Raw genomic sequence first — 20,002 nt, 5'->3', positions numbered from 1 at the left:
AGCATGGAAACATTTGTAGGTTATTCTCTCTGCTAGATATCAAATGTAAACACTATACTTTGTATGGTTTTCACAATTGAAAGTATAGAGCTGAATATGCTTCAAATCCCATGATAAACATTTGTGAAAACATTTGAATAATTTACATTAATTTTGATTAAAATTACCCCTTGTAAACTGTAGATTGTTAAAACAAGGAGAGAGTGTTCTGCACCAAAAAAGAAGTGTGGGGGGGAGGGGGGGGGGGGGGCAGATCACCTGAGTCATATAACTGACATTTCATTCATAATGTCTAACATATTACTAAATTGCAGGAGGGGGTGCTAATCCTATATGTTTACCTAGAAAATGGGGAAAACAGGGGAATTCCGAGAGTAGGACTTACAAGCACTCCTGTCCCTACATAAAATTTAAATTTTAGTAATATCTCTTAAAATGGAAACATCCTACCAACCAATTAGTGTGAAATATTAAAATTAAAACAACATAAACACATAAGATATGTAATTAAAATTATCACTGTCAGTGGAAAGATTAATAGAATAAACATATATTGAGATTATTCTCCATACTCAGTGGTTTGTAGTAAATGACAATCCAAAACTGTCCTATACCACTGTGTGTGTGAAAACACATCAAACTGTGATCGTCACTACATGGAAAATACAGTGCCCCACTCTGTATGTGATGCCACCCTTGTAGGTAAAGCACACAGGCAGCGTTTATTGGTAGCTATGAGAAAAGACAAATTTCCTTGCCAAACGCCCACTGAGTTGTTATGATTGGTCGGTTCACCCGCTAATGCGATTATCCTATATCACCAATAAAGACCTGATGTGGACCAAGCAACTAAATGGGTGCTGCAATTGCCTGCCCCCTAGTATGGTAGCTATATCAGCGCTCAATCTGTTGTGCTCTAACGTAGAAAAGAACTGCAAATGCAGTAGTGAGCTGAGCGACCTCGTGGAAGCACTTTATTTAGTATGGTACTGATAGGGGCTACAACTCCACATGAACACTGCAGTGTCATAAACCCAATAGATTAAGTGTATTAAAACTCTGCTATGTATACGTTAGAGTGCTTTGTTAAATATGGCACTAGTAAGTGTTGCAATATCATGTACCAAATAATCTTTTAAGGCAGAGGATATCTGTAATAGCAATTATGTGTTGCATGGCTCCATTGTGGTGATTAAATTGGCATTGACCATGTTGCGTATTGGAGCAGTTGCTACCTATTACTGGGGCTAGATCGACATGTCAATTAGATCCTATAGCCTCAAAACAGTGATTGCGTATAGGAGCAGTTGCTTCCTATTTCTGGGGCTGAATCAGCATATCAATTTAGTCTCATAGCATGAGAACAGTGGTTTCACCAGTAAAACACTGGCAAGTGAAACAACAAAGGACGCGGGTCCCAACGTATGTTTCACTTAATAGCTTTATTAAGGGAAGTCATCCGAGATGTCCGTACGGATAGTTTTTATGTTCACGTCCCACCAATAGTAGAGCTCTATATATGATTGACAGTCAAGCCATCAAATCTCGGCTAAGCTGATACACGTCATCAACCAGGTCATACTGGGGCTTCCCAAGTTAACAGCCAATGGGAGACAACTCAGGGAAAATTCACATTCTGCATCAGGATTCTTCCCTTAAGTCCAATCACAATTAAAGTATCATGACCGACATTTCACACAACCAATTATTTGCCTCACCTTCCATGTCAGGGTTGTTATCAATGTCAAATACTTCATACTACAGAATTGAGTGTTTCAGGACAAAACACTTGTTGGGTTATATCAGCAGTTCATAATCCCTTAAATCCAAAAAAGGGAAAACATAAATAGCGGTTGATTGTTAATCATGTGTGCCACGATCTTGTCGGTGACACACTCTATCATGTAAAGTCATGATATTTACAGTAGAGATGGTCAGGCTCGGTTCCCCGAGAACCGAACATGCCCGAACTTAGCAGATCTGAGTACCGAGTCGAACCGGCTCAGTACTTTCGCGCTTTTTCGGATTTGAAAACGAGGCAAAACGTCATCGTTACGTCGTCGGATCTCGTAATTTTTGGATTCCTTTTTAAGAACCAACATAATGGTGGGAAGGAGGGCGGGCCCAAGAACATTTCCATCTTGCACCATTTTTCTTTCCTGCCACTGCTGTGTGCCAATGTGTCCTAGATGTGCTAGGAACTGCTGTGTGTTTGTGTCATTGCTCTGTCGCTTACCATCCAGCCAGGTCGTTGCAGTATTTGTATGAAAATAATACTGTGATCTGTGTGGTGCTCAAAATTGACTGCAAATGGCTTGAAATTAGTGTTATTGAGGTCAATGATAATGTAGTAACAAAAAAACAAAACCAAAACACACGAGGGCGGTTTTGCTAAAACCAAAACACAAAGCTAATCCAGGTCCAAAATCAAAACCAGTTCACGGGGGTCAGTGAGCATCTCTAAGATGGGTTACAAATTATCTATCAGGAGTCACTGATAGATAGTCACTACCTGTGAGAAGGCTAAACAGATAAAACAAGGCGCATTAGTGCAGCAGTGGATTACATTTGGCACTAGAAAGTGTCATACCGAATATCTGTAAGAGGTCCACTGGGGGAGGGGTGGGGATGTCCAAGCACCCAAAATGCCACAGGGGAAAAGGGCCCCTGTATTCGTGTGCAGAGCACTCATTTTGCTGTAAGGGGGAAATACAGGAGGGACAGCTCTACAAGGTGAGTGCACCAAGGGAACAGCCCTCGCCGCAGCTATACTCACGGACGCGAGTTTACGACGGCGACGCCCTCTATCCCTTCTGCTTTAAAGGTCCTCGATCGCCGGGGTCTTACGACCAACACCTGTAAAACAAGGGAGACAAAGCCACCAAGAACAATCCCTTCCCCAACACCCCAGATACTTACTCAATCCCGAGGGACCGCTATGGAACGCACCGTACCCTTAGGTGCCCTTATGGATGGGTGGAGGGGTTCTGTAAACCGCTCCAGTACTTTACTACAAAGGGACCAAGTGTCCCCTACTCTACTCCGGGACCTAGCGTCCTACTAGCTCGGGGCCGAACGCCCACTACCTACTATAAGGGCCTACTGCCCCGCTAACTATCAGGGACCTTCTGTCCCTCTAGCCTCAAGGACACAATGACCTTGTACACTACAGGGCAGGCACCCTGCTATGCTGGCGGGAGCCTATCGCTCCCCTCACTCAGAGGCTTGTGCCTCTACACTGAAGGGCATTGTGCCCTGCTACGCTCAAAGGGCCTGGCGCCTTGCTCAACTCTAGGGCCTTGTGCCCTCCTAACTCTCTAGAGCCTTGTGTCCTCCTAACTCTAAGGGCCTTGTGCACTCCCCGACTAGCTCTGGGGTCTTGTGCCTCCCTTAACTAGCTCTGGGATGTTGTGCCCCCCTTGATTAGCTCTGGGGCCTAGTGCCCAACAAAAACCTAGCGTGGCCGCCGCTATCTGCTGCACAGGCCTAGTGCCTGGAATGTGCCCATGGCCTTGTGCCTGGAAAAAGAGGAAGATTTATACTTACCTGCTACGCGCAGGAAACTCTGCTTGCCATGCTGTCTTCGGATCTTCCAGACCCTCCAGCCGCCGGCACCTCTTCTCCCGTTTGGCGCTCCAGCAGACTTCTTGGCAGGGGCGCTCTTAGTCCTTACAAAGGCTCCCTGCCGATCTTCACCACGCCAGCTCCTTTTCCTGCGTCTTTGTGTGGCAGGGTAGCTCACAGCCCTCACAAGGGCTCCCTGCCACTTCCAACGGCTTCTGCGGCGCTGGACATCCCGCAACGTTCTCTTCAGTCTCCTCCGCCAGCGAACTGACAAGATGGCGGCACCCAGCCTGTTTGCCTCGCAACGGCGCCAAAAGTTTAAATGGCCGGAGGTGAGCCAGGATTGGCTCGCCTGCCTGGCCACTGATTGTCCAGCAGTGGGAAGTGAGCCCTGATTGGCTCACTTGCCCGTTGCCTCCGGGACCTGCAGGAAGAGAGAAGAAATACTCATCGCTGGATTGGTGAGTAGTTTTCCTCTTCTTTCTTCGCCCTCTTCACTGGCAGCTGGTCCGCGGGGCACTTCTCCACATATTCCCCATCTAACAAGCTCATCAACAGCCATTACCAAAATGTAAGATAACGTATTGCCAAAAAGGGCTACATGATAATATGTCCCATCCTATACAGGGAACCTGTAGATTGTGCAGAATAACCAATATTGATTTGTTTTGCTAGAATTAATTTTCTCTTTAAAAGGGAAATTAGTTAAAACTATTTATCATACATGAGATAAATTCTGTGTACAGTGCATAAATTTAAAAGCTGTTGATAAAATAGTAAAGCATAGTATATCAGTTATTTTACTTCAGACTCTCAATGGCATTATTGTGATGCTTCTGTCTTTGAGTAATGTTTGGTACTTAGCACAGCAGAAGTCAATCACTCAGATGTATGAAGCTTTAGGCTTTTGCACACTGTCTCTCCTTGATTAGAGTGATGCAAAATAGAGAAGTTGTTTAAGTATGTCCGCTTTAATGAAGACAATGAGGCTGATATCATGCTGTACAGACGTTAATTATTACCTCTATAGTTATTTCATGTGTTTTAATTAATAGTGTGTTTTCATTTGTAATACACAGGTTTATATATCTATATATATCTATATATATATATATATATCTATATATATATATATATATATACATATATATATATCTATAATATAAATGTCTAGTGGCGTGTGTTAGTCTGTCTGTGTGTGTGTGTGTGTAAAAAATAAAACCAAGCTTCAGCGCCACCTGCTGGGCGGAGTTATACACTGACCTACTAAATTCTTAGTGTGTGTGGGAAAAAAAATTCAGAAAGGGCTGAAATTTGGTATACTAAGATGTTTTTAATTTGTTAATTTAATTTGTTAATTGTTAAAAGTGTTTATAAAGATTTTAAAAAAAATATATATATATTTCTTGAAGGAGAAGTGACAGTTGGGAGTGGTTGGTGGTTGCCGGTGGTGACAGTGGGGAGTGGTTGGTGGTTGAGGCCTGGGCTATGGCCCAAATGCATGACAAGAACCTTTTTAACACCTTAACTAGCTTGATTTGACTAGAATGCATGAGTATCATGCACGGGTTAACTTGTATATATATATATATATATATATATATATACACATTGTAATAAATATTTAAGATATGACTCACTAAGATCTTAGCACCTATTGTTCCCCGATGTCACTGTGTACCAAAGATGCTCACTGACCCCCGTGTTTTGGTTTTGGTTTTGGATCTGGATTACCGTCGTGTTTTGGTTTTGGTTTTGCCAAACCGCCCTTGCGTGTTTTGGTTTTGTTTGGTTCTGTTTTGCAATTTGTTAAAAAAAAAAATAATTTAGGTATTATTTTGTACCTACATTATTATTAACCTCACTAACACTAATTTCCAGTCATTTCAATTCAATTTTGACCACCTCCTAGGTCACAATATGATATTCATACACTTTAAAAAGAAAAATTGCTGCAGTTCTTGCCAGTGATAAGAAAAAGGCCATTGTCGTGTCTGGGCATAAGACCAAAAATCCACCTTTTAAGTGTGGAATTATTTTTGCACAAATCCTGACAAGAGTTGTCTAGCCATTTGTAGCGTTTTAAAGCCACACTCAGTAGAGGTAGGGATCTTAACCATCTGGGACCCTCATCCATGTTACGTCATTTTTCAGCGAGTTCTTGGAAAGCTGTAGGGAAAATCAGAAACTTAGGTTAAAAAAAATAACAACAAGCAGTCCAGCATCATCTACCACCCTTCTCTCATCTACATCCCAGCACCTGCAATCTACACCCCCAACACCTTCATCATCAATATCCCCAGAACCAACAATTGACAGTTAAACAATCCTTTGCAAGAGGAAGCAAGTATGAAACCTGTCACCCAGTCGCAAAGCGGATCACAGACGCCCTGGGTACTATGCTAGTATTAGATCTGCGTCCAATGTCCTCTATTAATACAGTTGGTTTAAGACATTTAATTGAGGTGTTCTGTCCCTGTTAGCAAATGTCATCACTATACCATTTTACTAGAAAAGCTATTACTCTCCTCTAACGGAAAGTTCCTAAAAATTAAATTATTGGGCGACAAAATGGCATTCTACCCACTGTACACTTAACCACAGATATGTGGACAAGCGGAACTGGGCAAACTAAAGATTATATGACTGTGACAGCCCACTGGGTTGGTAATTCGCCTTCACCAGCAGGGACAGCAGCATGTACCCAGGTACGTCACATTTTTCAGAAGTAGGCTACTCTGTGTATCAGCGGCTTCACTAAGAGGCATACAGCTGTCAAAGTGTTCCAAAAACTAAGGGATGTACTCGGATAGGCGAAAATCGGATGGTTCGGATCTCGGGGAACCGAGCCAGCCCATCTCTACTGTGTACCCAATTCTGAACTATACAACTGAATGTCCTGCTCAAGCCTTGTAAAACACATCAAAAGCATATGTACAGCTCACATGCTAATTTTTTGGGCTCCTAAACAGTTGCCTAAGCATAGAGTTGAGCAACATTTCCATACTGTTCCGTGACATTTCCTGACCTCGTTCATTTGCCTGCAAACGTTTGCTTTTGGAATTTGGCTTTAAGTGTTCCCAATCTTACCCCAACCATGCACAGAATTAATTGCCCATTGACATCCCAGCTAAAAACTTCTGCAAAATGCAAATACAATATAGAGTGGCATTCAATGAAATAGCGAAACAAAAGTGGGACTGCAGTGCAGGCTTCCTCTGAATACGGGGATTGGGTTCCTTTACTCTCACTGATCTAACAACCAGGAAACAGCTATAATGGTTCCTATCTGATGCACTGAATCTATGATTCACTGACAACCTGGTTCCAGTTCAACGGGTACTCACTGTAGCACACAACCTAGATTTACAGAATATGTTTAACTTTTGTGCACTTTATGTATTTAACGTAAGTAAACCCAAAGGGTCATGGAAGCTCCTGCCCAGCTGCTACAGTACATAGAAGAGTGTATTTAAAGAATAACTTCAAAAGAACTTATTCACTATCCCCTTCTAAATACTATATTCAATCTGCATAAGTTTTTTAGTACCAAATAAAATATAAATAAAAACTTAATTCCAAGGCAATATATCATAAAAGGAAAAAATGCAGCGTTGAATGCAACTTGGGTGCCATTAACGGCTCAAAATGCATATCTAAAAATAGCGTATTTCAGCACATATACTGAGTTGGACACATCTCAAGAACAGGTTTGTACAAGCATACTACACACACATATAAAGACCTAGGTATTAAGTGCAATAAAACATTGTAACTCTTTGTTTTCATAGGGAAAAACACAATTGCTATTGGACTTCATATAATACAGCAATATAGCCTTTCCATCTCTGTATGAAAATAAGATTTTTTTGTTAAATACACGCACAAAATCCTATATTATATGAAGAAAACACAACTGACTTAGCTAGTGCTGCCCATTGTTATCATATTCAGCGTGTATTTGCACCATCTCCTAGGCTGGTGTAAATATTACGGCTGTAATAGGTGTAACTGAGTCTGTGTTCTAGCCTGCATCAGCTCACAGTTCCGTGAACATACCCATACTGGCCCAACGTTAGAAAGCCCTTTCTCTCTCCCATCACACCTATTCAGGTGCAAGTGTGGATGCATGCAACTCTGCATAGGTGTAGGTCCTTGCAGCTTTATTTGTGGGAATGCACAAAGCGGAAAAACGCAATTTATGCTACGCAAACAAGCATACATTTAACTCTGCATCAGGCCCATAGTGTTCAACTTAGTTCCTGTAAGTTTACACATCATAGAATAAATAGATCCTAGGCAACGAAAGTCAATTCATTCTGTTGTGTGTTGCATTTTGGGTAAACTTTAGGTTGAATTCTGGGCTGCCAAATGTGCAAAATTTTGCTGCCAAATGCAAATATTTCATATAACAGCTTTGAAAATTTCACTCATCTCTATTGGTTTTCCTAAACTCAGCACAGCAGTTGAAGAAATATTTGTAGTTGTTGTAATTGTGGGAAAGTAAATATTATGGGATGAATAATGGAAAAGATTATGTTTTCCTATTCTATGTCAAATTTCTATTTATTGCCAATAAAATACAATTTATATTGATGTATTACCAAAAAAGACAGAATATTGTAGTCAAACATGGACAATTTCAAAACAATCTGCAGAGACCTTGATGTTCCCACTTCCACTGTACATAATGTTATTAGGATTGCATTGCAGTATTGTTCGAATGATAAAGATTCTCGATCAACTGCCAAACCGATTCAAGCTGCCCTTCAGACACAAGGTACAACAGTTTCAACCCACACCTTCCATCGCCAACTCAGTGAAAGGGAGTTATATGGTAGGAGATCCAGGAGAACCCCATTGCTGACAGGGAGACACTAGAAATAGACACTAGAGTTTGCCAATATATACCTGAATAAACCAAATTCCTTCTTGGAGAGTTTCCATTGGACAGAAGAGACCAAATTAGAGCTTTTGGTAAAGCACATCATCCCTATGTTTACAGAAAGCAAAATGAAGCTTTCAAAGACAAGAGAACCTTCCCTACAGTCAAACATGAAGCAGATTCAGTGATGTTTTGGGGTTGCTGTGCTGCATCTGACACAGGGTGCCTTGAACATGTGCATGACATCTTGAAATCTGGAGATTATCTGGCCATTTTGGAAGACAATGTTGAACACAGTGTCAGGAAGCTGGATCTCTGTCTAAGGTCATAGAAGAAAAAAGTTAAATGTTATTTGTTATGCATTTAGACCCCACCCTCTTTTTTACATTGGACTGCCAGTGGCCGCACACTGTGCTGCAGGTCCATGTCGGCAGGCAGAGTATGCTGCCCGGTTGTTGTGATTGTGTGTAAAACAGGCAGAGCAGCCCAATCGCCCCCCCCCCCCCCACCCCTCCCCTGGATCATTGCCAGGGGAACCAATACAAGCACAGAAGAAAACCTGTTGCATTGTGTATAGCACCTTGGTACACGGTGTGACTGCCTTTGCAACTTCTGCCTTCCTGCCATCATATGGTGGATATGGTATAAAGTCAGAAAAAAAATATTAGCAATACAAGCAGGTATATACTTCAATCAGTACTTTTTTAGTATCTAACCTGGCAGTTTACTGATATAAGAACTGAGACCTGAAAACTAAACAAGGCATCCCAAATCCAAATAAACAATAAGCAAGAACTCAACAACATTACTATGAAAAATGTTCTACTAGATGTACAGTTATCACAAACACCGGCAGATATTCATGTTTATTTGACACCTTTTTTTCCAGGCATATTTTCTAGAGGGGAGGGGTCTTTAAAAATCCCTTTGATGCAGTTGGCTAACAATGAGAATGCTCCCACATGCTGCTATTTTCTGCTCTATGTATTTGCTTTCATCTCCTGTGAAGTTTAGCTGACCTGTAAACTAGGTTCTTGTGGAGGATGCATGCACTTTTAACCTCGTCACTAACAAAACTTACATAATATATGAGATATTTCTGCCTTGGGAAAAACAGCAAATATTTTTTAAGTGATATTTAACTGTTCAAAAACAACTGTTCTTAGCCATATAAACTACCTAACATGAAAAACACACCTGAGTACTGTGCTTGTACTTTGCCAAAGTGTTCAGTGTAGGAGCTGTATTTACTAAAGGAATAACCATAGGTTCATACTCACCGAAGATCATTTACAAAGAGCAAGGCATCCACAATCCCTGCTAGTTGCAGGTCATTTTGGCCAGCTAAAAAGCCATACAATGCCCCTTAAAATCAGGACTTTTATACATGCAAACATATGCAATCTCCACCCTTTCTGATCATTTAAATAATCTCTTAGAAAATTAAATCTTGTTTTTGCAGACAGTTTGGCGCCTATCGAGAAGTTGTAAGGAATGCTCTTGCCCACCCATCATATTGCGATTAATTATTATTATTATTCTTTATTTATAGGGCATTTCAAATGGTCCACAAAGCCATACAGAGAGCATGCAAAAAGAGAGTACATAGCATTACAGGAACAAGAGATGTCCCAAAACTACTATAACTAAAAAACAGAAGGAGGGAAGGAGGGGGAATGAATCAGAGCAAGCTGAACCTGTGGCCAGAAGCATGGGCGCAACTAACAGGATCAGAGCCAGTGAATGAGGTGCAAAGACATGGGAGATGTGGTGACAGAAGGCATAGTGCAAAATATAGCTGGCAGCGGACAAATTTAACGAGAAGGGAAGGACAGGAGGGAAGAGGGTCCTGCTCTCAAGAGCTTACAATCTAAATGGGAGGAGGTAGATTAACAGAGTGACACATAGTGTGTGAGTAAGGGGAACTAGAAATCAGATGAGAGGCATAGAAACAAGAGTGGGTGACATGAAGAGGGGAGGATGAATGAAGGATACTTTGTGTTTGTGAAAAGGCACACAGAGAGGGGAGATAAAGAGGGTAGGGGTGTGGTTAAGGGGGATAATAGGCTTTAATGACGTGGGTTCTAAGGGAGGGTTTAAAGATTTGTAGGCTAGGGGATAGTCTGATAGAACAATGGAGATCATTCCATGGGGCAGCATGGGAGAAATCTTGGATGCGGGAGTGAGACGAGTTTACTAGATGGGAGATAAGGCAGTGGTTATTGGCTGATCAAAGGGGGTGAGAAGGAATATGTATGGATATGAGGTTGGAGATGTAAGGAGCAGAGGTGTTGGAGAGGGCTTTGTAGGTGAGGGTGAAGTGTTTGAAGGGGATTTTGTATGGGAAAGGGAAACAATGTAAAGCTTGACAGTGAAAAGAAGATCAGTTCTTGCCGCAGCATTGATTATAGGTCGAAGAGAAGCAAGACAGATGCGGGGAAGAGCAGTCAAGAAAAGGTTGCAGTAATCATGGCGAGAAATAATCAGATAGTGGATGACAGTTTTAGTGGCATCATGGGAGAGGAAGGGTCTGGTACAGGCAATGTTGTGGACATGGAAGAGACAGCATTGGGCAAGAGATATGATGTGTGGGTGAAGGAGAGGGAGGAGTTAATGTACTCATTCCACATTTTGTCAATCAAATCCATTAAAATAACCCTTGTTGCACTTACACTGCACCTCTGTTTTGTGAATGACACTTTCCTAAACAAAACTATCAGCAGTTTAGCTTAATCTGCATTTCGCACAAGCAAGTTAAACACACACCTTATATTTGTGTCCTGTTTAGAGTTGAAGTATATTTAGCTCTTAAGAGGTGTATTTTATGTGTGTCCAAAATCCTTGTGGTGCAAATTTACGTGTAGATGATGATGATGATGACACACCTGACATATGATGCAAGTACTGTAAAAAATAAAATAATGCTTTAATACATGGGAGGGCTTCATTGGCACCCTCTCAATCCCAATTGGAGAACATATGTGGGGTTGCTTTCAGAACACCATATCGTATGAAACCCGTCTATGTGCTAATGATCCACCAATTAACCTCTGATTGTAGTACAGTCATGGCCAGAAATTTTTAGAATGACACAAATATTATTTTTCACACAGTCTGCTGCCTCAGTTTTTATAATGACAATTTGCATATACTCCAGAATGCCATGAAGCGTGATCAGATGAATTGCAAATAATTTCCCTATTTGCCATGACAATGAACTTCATACCAAAAACAACATTTCCACTGCATTTCAGCCCTGCCACAAACGGACCAGCTAACATAAGAGCAGTGATTCTCTCATTAACACCGGTGAGAGTGTTGATGGAGATCACGCTGTCATGCTGATTGAGTTAGAATTACAGACTGGAAGCTTTAAAAGGAGGGTGGTGCTTTAAATCATTGTTCTTCCTCTGTTAACCATGGTTACCTGCAGGGAAACACGTGCAGTCATCATTGCTTTGCACAAAATGGCCTTTACAGGCAAGGATATTGCTGCTAGTAAAATTGCACCTAAATCAACCAATTATCAGATCATCAAGAACTTCAAGGAGAGAGGTTCAATAGTTGTGAAGAAGGCTTCATGGCACCCAAGAACGTCCAGCAAGCAATCAGAACCGTCTCCTAAAGTTGATTCAGCTGCGGGATCGGGGCACCACCAGTGCAGTGCTTGCTCAGGAATGGCAGCAGGCCGGTGTGAGTGCATCTGCACACACAGTGAGGCGAAGACTTTTGGAGGATGGCCTGGTGTCAAGAAGGCCAGCAAAGAAGCCACTTCTCTCCAGGAAACAGATCAGGGACAGACTGATATTCTGAAAAATGTACAGGGATTGGACTGCTGGTAAAGACTGGGGTAAAGTCATTTTCTCTGATGAATCCCCTTTCAGTTTGTATGGGGCATCTGGAAAAATTCCGGAGAAGGAAATGTGAGCGCTCCCATCAGTCCTGTGTCGTGCCAACAGTAAAGCATCCTGAAACCATTCATGTGTGGGGTTGCTTTTCAGCCAAGGGAAGGGAATGGGCTCACTCACAGTTTTGCTAAGAACACAGCCATAAATAAAGAATGGTACCAAAGCATCCAAGAGCAACTTCTCCCAACCATCCAACATCATTTTGGTGACGAACAATGCCTTTTCCAGCATGATGGAGCACCTTGCCATAAGGCAAAAGTGATAACTAAGTGGCATGCCAGGGCTCATTGCAGAGGTCTTCAAAAAGAAGGGTCAACACTACAATTATTGACTCTTTGCATAAACTTAATGTATTTGTCAATAAAAGCCTTTGACACGTATGAAATGCTTGTAATTTTACATCAATATACCATAGCAACATCTGACAAAAAGGTCTAAAAACACTGAAGCAGCAAACTTTGTGAAAACCAATACTTGTGTCATTCTCAAAACTTTTGGCCATGACTGTAGATGATCTTATTCTATATTGTGCCTTCTACATGCTGCACGAGATAGGATAATATAATATTCCTATTATCGGAAAGGTACATTTAAACTAATAATCATTTCCATATCTTTCTGTTTTTGTTTTGAAAACATAACCTATGATTAAAATTTATAAGAAGAATATCTTACAGGTATTTGATCGTTGAACAGTAATTGTCAAATATATTGTGTAAAATGTTTTTTTTCTTTTTGAATTATAAATATGTGCGTTAATTTTTATGTGCTTTAATAAACATATATTTTTTGTAAAAAACATACGTGGCTCCCCCAAAATCCTAAGGGGAATTCTAGGGCAGGTTGGACTAGTACCACTATAACAGGTAAACCCCGCAGCTATACTATCCTAGTTGTCCCAGCTATTGTGGCACGGCATGTCTCCGGGAGCCATTGACTGTAAATGCTTGCTGCCATGTTCTTGCAGATCCACAATAGCTGCAAAATAAAAATACACACAAAAACTTGAATAAGCTTTCATCCAAATAAAGGCACCCCCCCCCCCCCCCCAAAACCCCTCTTTTACCTCTTTATTAAAAATAAAAATCTCCTTCCAAAGGTTCAATATGGAATCTTCTTCTACAACATAATATATATATATGGAAATAAAATAAAAAAAATATTAAACAATGTAACTGCTCAATAAGAGCACTCAGAGCATAATGAAAGTGAATTGGACAAGCCTAAGCATTCACCCAATTAAAAGTATACTTTTTATTTTATTTATGGAACAGCGATTTCGCGAAAAGCAAACAACCTTATCATGAACATGTAATTGACATTACATACATTACATTACATACAATTTTGAAACTGATGGCTCACTTTAAATTTGCAAATGAATCTTTGATATATTAAGATCACTAACCTCTTTAATTGTTGTTAATTTAGTTGATGTCATTGATTTTCCCAAAAGTAGAGATATGGACATAAAGACTAAAGAATTCCCGAACCGGTTTACCACTATGTATTCGTATCTTTAGGTAGAAATCTATAGAGTATTTGCTGTACTTGTTATCTCTTGGCAGTCTGCCAAGTCAAAGGAGGTCATATGTAAGGAAAAGTTATCTCGTTTGAAGTGTGAGTTTTCACCCTCATTTAATCTTATGAAAATATTAGCAGAGACAATACATTAACGCATGATCTGAAGGAAAAGCACGTTTTCAATGACAGCCACAATGTTTTCTTACTGGAGCAATTGTGGCTCCTGTATCACACCTGTATGTGTCTTACTTGTCACTCATGTGTGTGGTGTGAATATTGCTCTATCTTTATTGAATTAGAAATACATTTGCTATTGATACTCTGAATGTAATTCAAATCTTTACAGAAGTCAGCAATAACTTTGATCATTGAAGAGAAATCTCTAGCTTTTTGTTTGTTAGGGTTTCAATCTCTAATAGGAACAGAGCTAAAATGTGAATGTTAAAATATGCTTTTACCTAGGGAATAGCTCTTTTTATATAAATATTTGTTCTTGTTTTAACCTTCATTATCACTAGAATAATGAAAATGTATGCTAGTTGCACTTTTAAGCAACTATAAATATGTCATGCTGTTAGCAACTGATGAATACTTTGATGTTATTTGCACAGTGACACAGTGGGTAGAACTGCTGCCTGACAGCGGTGGGGCCATGGGCTTAATTCCGACACAGTCCAAAACCCCCATTATGTAGGTTAATTGACAAAATTGTTCCTAGTGAATGTATATGGTAGAGAATTTAGACTGTAGTCAGGGGCAGGTACTGATGTGAATGATTAAATATTATCAGTTAATCGCTGTAAAATATTGGGGTTCTATATAAAGAAACTATAGTAATAATAACTAAAGGGATAACACTGACATTTTTAGTAAATTGTCACAAACACCTGGAAAGTATCATGTGCAAACTTTTTGTTTTCACCAAAAAAGGCTGTTAAAGAAACACTTGAGATTAATAAACAGACAGTCTTTATTTACCAACAGACCACTTCCTTTGAGTCTCTGATTATATTTGCTTTAGATGCAAGTAGCAAATAGACATAAGCCCAAACGTGTTTGAGTGTTTTCCTTCCACACAGCATTGTGCTTGAGACCTGCAAAGCGTGTCATGCATTTAACAAGGGCTTAATAAAGGTACTTTAACCCCCCCCCCCCCCCCCCCCCAAAAAAAAATATCAAAGCAATGTGCACTTACTTTTGCAGACTTGAAGATCTGGCTGGAAATGCAGATTGTAGAAAGTGTTAAAACAAAAAGCCCTGATCTTCTGGGACATGGATAACAAGTTTTTTGTTTTTTTTGGGGGGGTCTCTGCCCACTAGTCTGTTTTACTTACTTACTTATCTCATCTAAAAAAAACATGAGTTATACAGGTATTACAGCGTTACAAGTATCACTACGATACTTGTTAAATAGTCTTCTCCGTGCAAATATTTAGAAACCCCCTTCTAAAAATCTTGTTTTTGCCTCTACCTGGGGTGTGCAGTCGAGGGGACAAAAATTGTAACTCTTTACTGGACATTTTACAGTACAAGTTTTTTACTGCAACAGTGTTTCAAATCCAACTCCAGCAATAGCTCTGAGAGCTTAGATACAATCAGCAGCAAAGATCAGCTAGTGAACTTTTCTATTCCCCCCCCCCCTATTGTGGGGATATTAAAACTATTTTGTAAATGTAATTGATATCCTATCTGTTCTTAATGGTAAGACTCTTTAGACTTAAACAAGCTATGTCTGAAAGATTCTTTAATAGGTGGAGCCAAAAGGGCATTGTGATGCTTAATCCAAGTTCAACATAGTTGGATAATGAGAAAAAGCACAAACCTGAAATGAAATGTAAATATAAAACATTAAGTAATGGATCTTGAATGTGTCAAAATATGCTGGTTTCTAGTGTAGGACAGAAAGGAATGGTGAAGACTGCAATAAATTGCAATGACACGGTGTCATGAGTGATTTATGACTGCTTAATGTTTTAAAACATTGGTAGCTCTAGTAAGGATTGCTAATACTATCATCTATAAGTTTATTATTATAGGAGGAAAATAATAATTTGTTAGTAAACAGACCATTTCTGACATCAATATTTTTATTCTAGTTGTCTGAAAAGCTACATTTTGGACACAGCTTAAATCTATTATTAAACAGGTGTTACTCATTAAAAGAATAGTAAATCTTTTTATATTAAGACTCTTCTATCCCTTTTGTTGCAATGAGGCATTTATGAAAACTGTTCCACGGGTATGTGGAGATAACTTAGTGTTGCCTATAGAAGTCAAACAAACATTTGGTTTCATTTAATAAAATGTACTAGAAAAATTATAGGGTTTTGAAAATATATGATTAAGGGAGAAAAACCATCAGGTTTGGAAAGAAATACCTGGGTAAGAAAATTCAGCTAGCAGGAAATTTTGTCCTGTAAAATCAATTAGGGTTAGAAAAGAGAGCTGACAAGATAAGAACTCTAGGATGAGAAAAGGGGTTTTGATGGCTTAAAAGTGCTCTGTTGAGTGTTGAGCTCTGCTGAGTGGCAGAGGCAAAATGCAGATAATAATTGCAAATCATTAAGCATAATACAGATCTATACATAATAGTCAAGGTACAGAACAAGCAAAAAGCATAATACAGAACATACAAGAGGCATAACGTCAGACTGCAGGTGGCCATGGTGGGAGCGGATAAGAGGAAAGAGGGTCCTTCTCATGAAAGCTTATTACTGATAGGGAGGGATGAGGCTCGTACAAGACTAATAAGTGAGGATGTGGGAAGAGTCGGTCTGGGCCAGCGTGAGTGGATTTGGTGGAAGCCTGGTTGGCTTTGATGAACAGTTTTGGTTTTAAAGAGCATTTAAAATCTTGGAGACCTTGTGACTCAACTGTACTTGTTATTTCCGTAAAACTATTTCACTACAAAACAGTGTCTGTTGCGGGATTATTGCAGTTTTTTTAATCTGTCCCAAAATCAGACCTTTGGAAACCCAGCTGATAAATCTCTGACAGACATACTTTACAACTCTGCACACAAACAAATTCCATGCAATGACATGGAACAAAAGGTTTTGATGGCCCTGCCTGAATGAACTTACTCTCTAAGAGGTTTGGGGAACACCTGATACATAATGAAGTGGAATATATATGTATAATCAAACTTTGTATCTGATTTATCTGGCAATAGGGCATCCCACCCTTTCCTAAATCTCCCCAGTGGACTTTATAGGCTGTGTCCAAGCATTAACTGAGCTAACTCTAGGGATTATTCATCATCATCATTTATTTATTTATTTACATAGCGCAACTAATTCCGCAGCGCTGTACAGAGAACTCACTCACATCAGTCCCTGTCCCAGTAGAGCTTACTGTCTAAATTCCCTAACACACACACACACAGACTAGGGTCAATTTGATAGCAGCCAATTAACCTACTAGTATGTTTTTGGAGCGTGGGAGGAAACCAGAACACTTGGAGGAAACCCACGGCAACACGAGGAGAACATACAAACTCCACTCAGATAAGGCCATAGTAGGGAATCGAACTCATGAAACGCATGACCCAAGTGCTGTGAGGCAGAAGTGCTAAACACTATTATTGAAAGTATGTTCACCTTGGCATTTTTTCCAGTTTACAAATGACACCCCAATCACATTAAAACAAATCACCTCTCAGGCATAATATTGAAGCTAGTCTGAGTGCACAGCAATAAGAATTTCACAGAATATAGTGGAGTTCATTTATGTAACTATAGAAAAAGATGTATTATCAGCCAATCAGAAACTAACTGTTATTTATCTAGTATGGTATAGAAGGCCAAAGCAAAGTTATTATTGGGTGCTATGGTTATAGTTACCATTGATTCACAGCCACCTGTGCAAGAGTTTTTATAAATGTCCCCAATACATTCCTTATACAGTAAAAGAGACATATCCTCTAAAAACATGCATGGTGTATGGTGTCCCTTTATGATAACCCTTTTATAGTAATGGCCTTTTAGGTACGAAAAAAAGATAGACAAGGACCTAGTTCATAGTAAGGGTTTCTTACAGAAAAATGTATTCCATCCCTTTGCAGTATCTCTTATTTAACTGCTGACATATGACTGAGGTGTAGGAAAGGATCATGCATGTTACATGCATGTAAGTAAAAGGGAATGACAAAGTTACAAAAAAAATAATTGCAAAAGATATTTTTTTTCCCTTTAACACTGAAACTATTTGTTGTGCTAAAACCCACAGGTTTTGAACCCTTACAATTTATGGTAAACTTTATTAGTAAAGTATAATTTCTTCCTGGAATATGCCCTTTCTAGAAGTCCATATCCCTCACTAATGCTGTGGAAGAATATGTGTTTACTTCCTGTTCATAAGAAAACAATATTGACATTTCTGATTTTATATGTCAGATAAGTACTACAAGACCCCTTTGCAATGATTAATATGTGGATAGGTTGCAGTGATTGCCGTGAATTGTGTCAAATAGTAAAATAATCTCCTACTGACATGCTCTGCAGATAAGTAAGTGGAAAACATAGTAAGCACAAAGTTAACAACAGAGAGTAGGTAAACACAGAGACCTCCTTGTGATAACTGCAAGTTTAAGGTCAGTTGTATTGTGCAAACATGACCATTATTCAGAACAAATAAAGCAAATTGAATTGTATCAGATCAGGTCCTGTCAGTCATTTCCTTACTTTAGCAGTTTTGTTCCAAGATATATGAAGGAAATAATGTTTAAGTAACATAGAAAACCTAATTCCAATAATAAAATTGCCTGAGTAGTGTTGATTTCCTGTTAGAATGAAGAAGCCAAGTAAAGTATATGTTTGATCAGCCTCCTGGATTGTATTTTAAATGGTTTTCAGCCAAAGATCACAGACATGGTCAGGGGCGGATGCAGAAAAAATGACAAGGGGGGGGCCATAATACAAATATATTGCTACCAATGGACCAATATAGTATAATGATATTTATATCATTATATCAAGGGCAGAGCAGAGAAGCAGGCAAGGGAAGAGCAGAGAGGCTGGCACAGGCAAGGGAAATGCAGAGAGGCTGGCGCAGGCAAGGGAAATGCAGAGAGGCTGGCGCAGGCAAGGGAAGAGCAGAGAGGCCGGCCAGGCAAGGGAAGAGCAGAGAGGCTGGCGCCGGCAAGGTAAGAGCAGAGAGGCTGGCGCAGGAAAGAGAAGAGCAGAAAGTCTGGAGCAGGTGAGCGAAGAGGTTATATGCTGGAGCATGCCAGGGAAGAGCAGAGAGTCTGGAGCAGGCAAGGAAAGAGCAGAGAGTCTGGAGCAGGCAAGGGAAGGGAAGAGAAGAGTCTGGAGTAGGCAAGGAAGAGAAGAGAGTCTGGAGCAGGCAAGGGAAGAGAAGAGAGTCTGGAGCAGGCCAGGGAAGAGAAGAGAGTCTGGAGCAGGCCAGGGAAGAGAAGAGAGTCTGAAACAGGCCAGGGAAGAGAAGAGAGTCTAGAGCAGGCAAGGGAAGAGAAGAGAGTCTGGAGCAGGCCAGGGGAGAGAAGAGAGTCTGGAGCAGGCAAGAGAAGAGCAGAGAGGCTGGGGCAGGCAAGGGAAGAGCATATAGGCTGGAGCAGGCGAGGGAAGAGCATGAAAGCTGGAGCAGGCAAGGGAAGAGTAGAGAGGCTGGAGCAGGCAAATGAAATTATTAAAATATGATGGCACTTCATGACTATATTAGCTGAGACCATGAAATGACTGCATTCAATATATGTAAGTGATGGAAGCACTTTATTACAAGCTCATTAACGGTGTTTAAAGCATAGAGATCAGTGTAGGATATGCATACAATGAAGTGCCCTTGATACTGGGATGCAGGCTTAAATGTTTTGATCAAAATATGAACTAATACCTCATCTGTTCATTGTGCTAGATATACACATATATGCAGTGTTAAGGAGCTGACAACAATTGTCTTTTTGTATATATATATATATATATATATATATATATATATATATATATATATATATGGGCATTTATATTCCCATGCAGCTGGTGCTATGTATAATATGGGATATACCGAGTATGGGCATATTTCTTCTTTGGTTTAGTCACATATATATGTATATATATATATATATAGATCAGGGATAGCCACCTCTGCCGAGTCCCTGTGCATG

General features: G+C 40.1%; 1 long non-coding RNA gene across 1 annotated transcript; it reads right to left on the bottom strand.

The window, feature by feature from the left end:
- Positions 1–13,282: 13,282 nt before the first annotated feature.
- LOC142109457 (uncharacterized) lies at positions 13,283–15,099 on the bottom strand. Its single transcript, XR_012680383.1, has 3 exons — positions 15,077–15,099; positions 13,424–13,476; positions 13,283–13,335 (listed from the first exon to the last, which is right to left on the bottom strand). It is a non-coding gene; the product is annotated as an uncharacterized LOC142109457 (long non-coding RNA).
- Positions 15,100–20,002: the final 4,903 nt, after the last annotated feature.

Source organism: Mixophyes fleayi, chromosome 1, assembly GCF_038048845.1.
Source record: "Mixophyes fleayi isolate aMixFle1 chromosome 1, aMixFle1.hap1, whole genome shotgun sequence".
Classification (NCBI taxonomy): Eukaryota; Metazoa; Chordata; class Amphibia; order Anura; family Limnodynastidae; genus Mixophyes; species Mixophyes fleayi.
The sequence above is the reverse complement of the archived record's forward strand: the minus strand, read 5'-3'. Positions and strand labels throughout refer to the sequence as shown.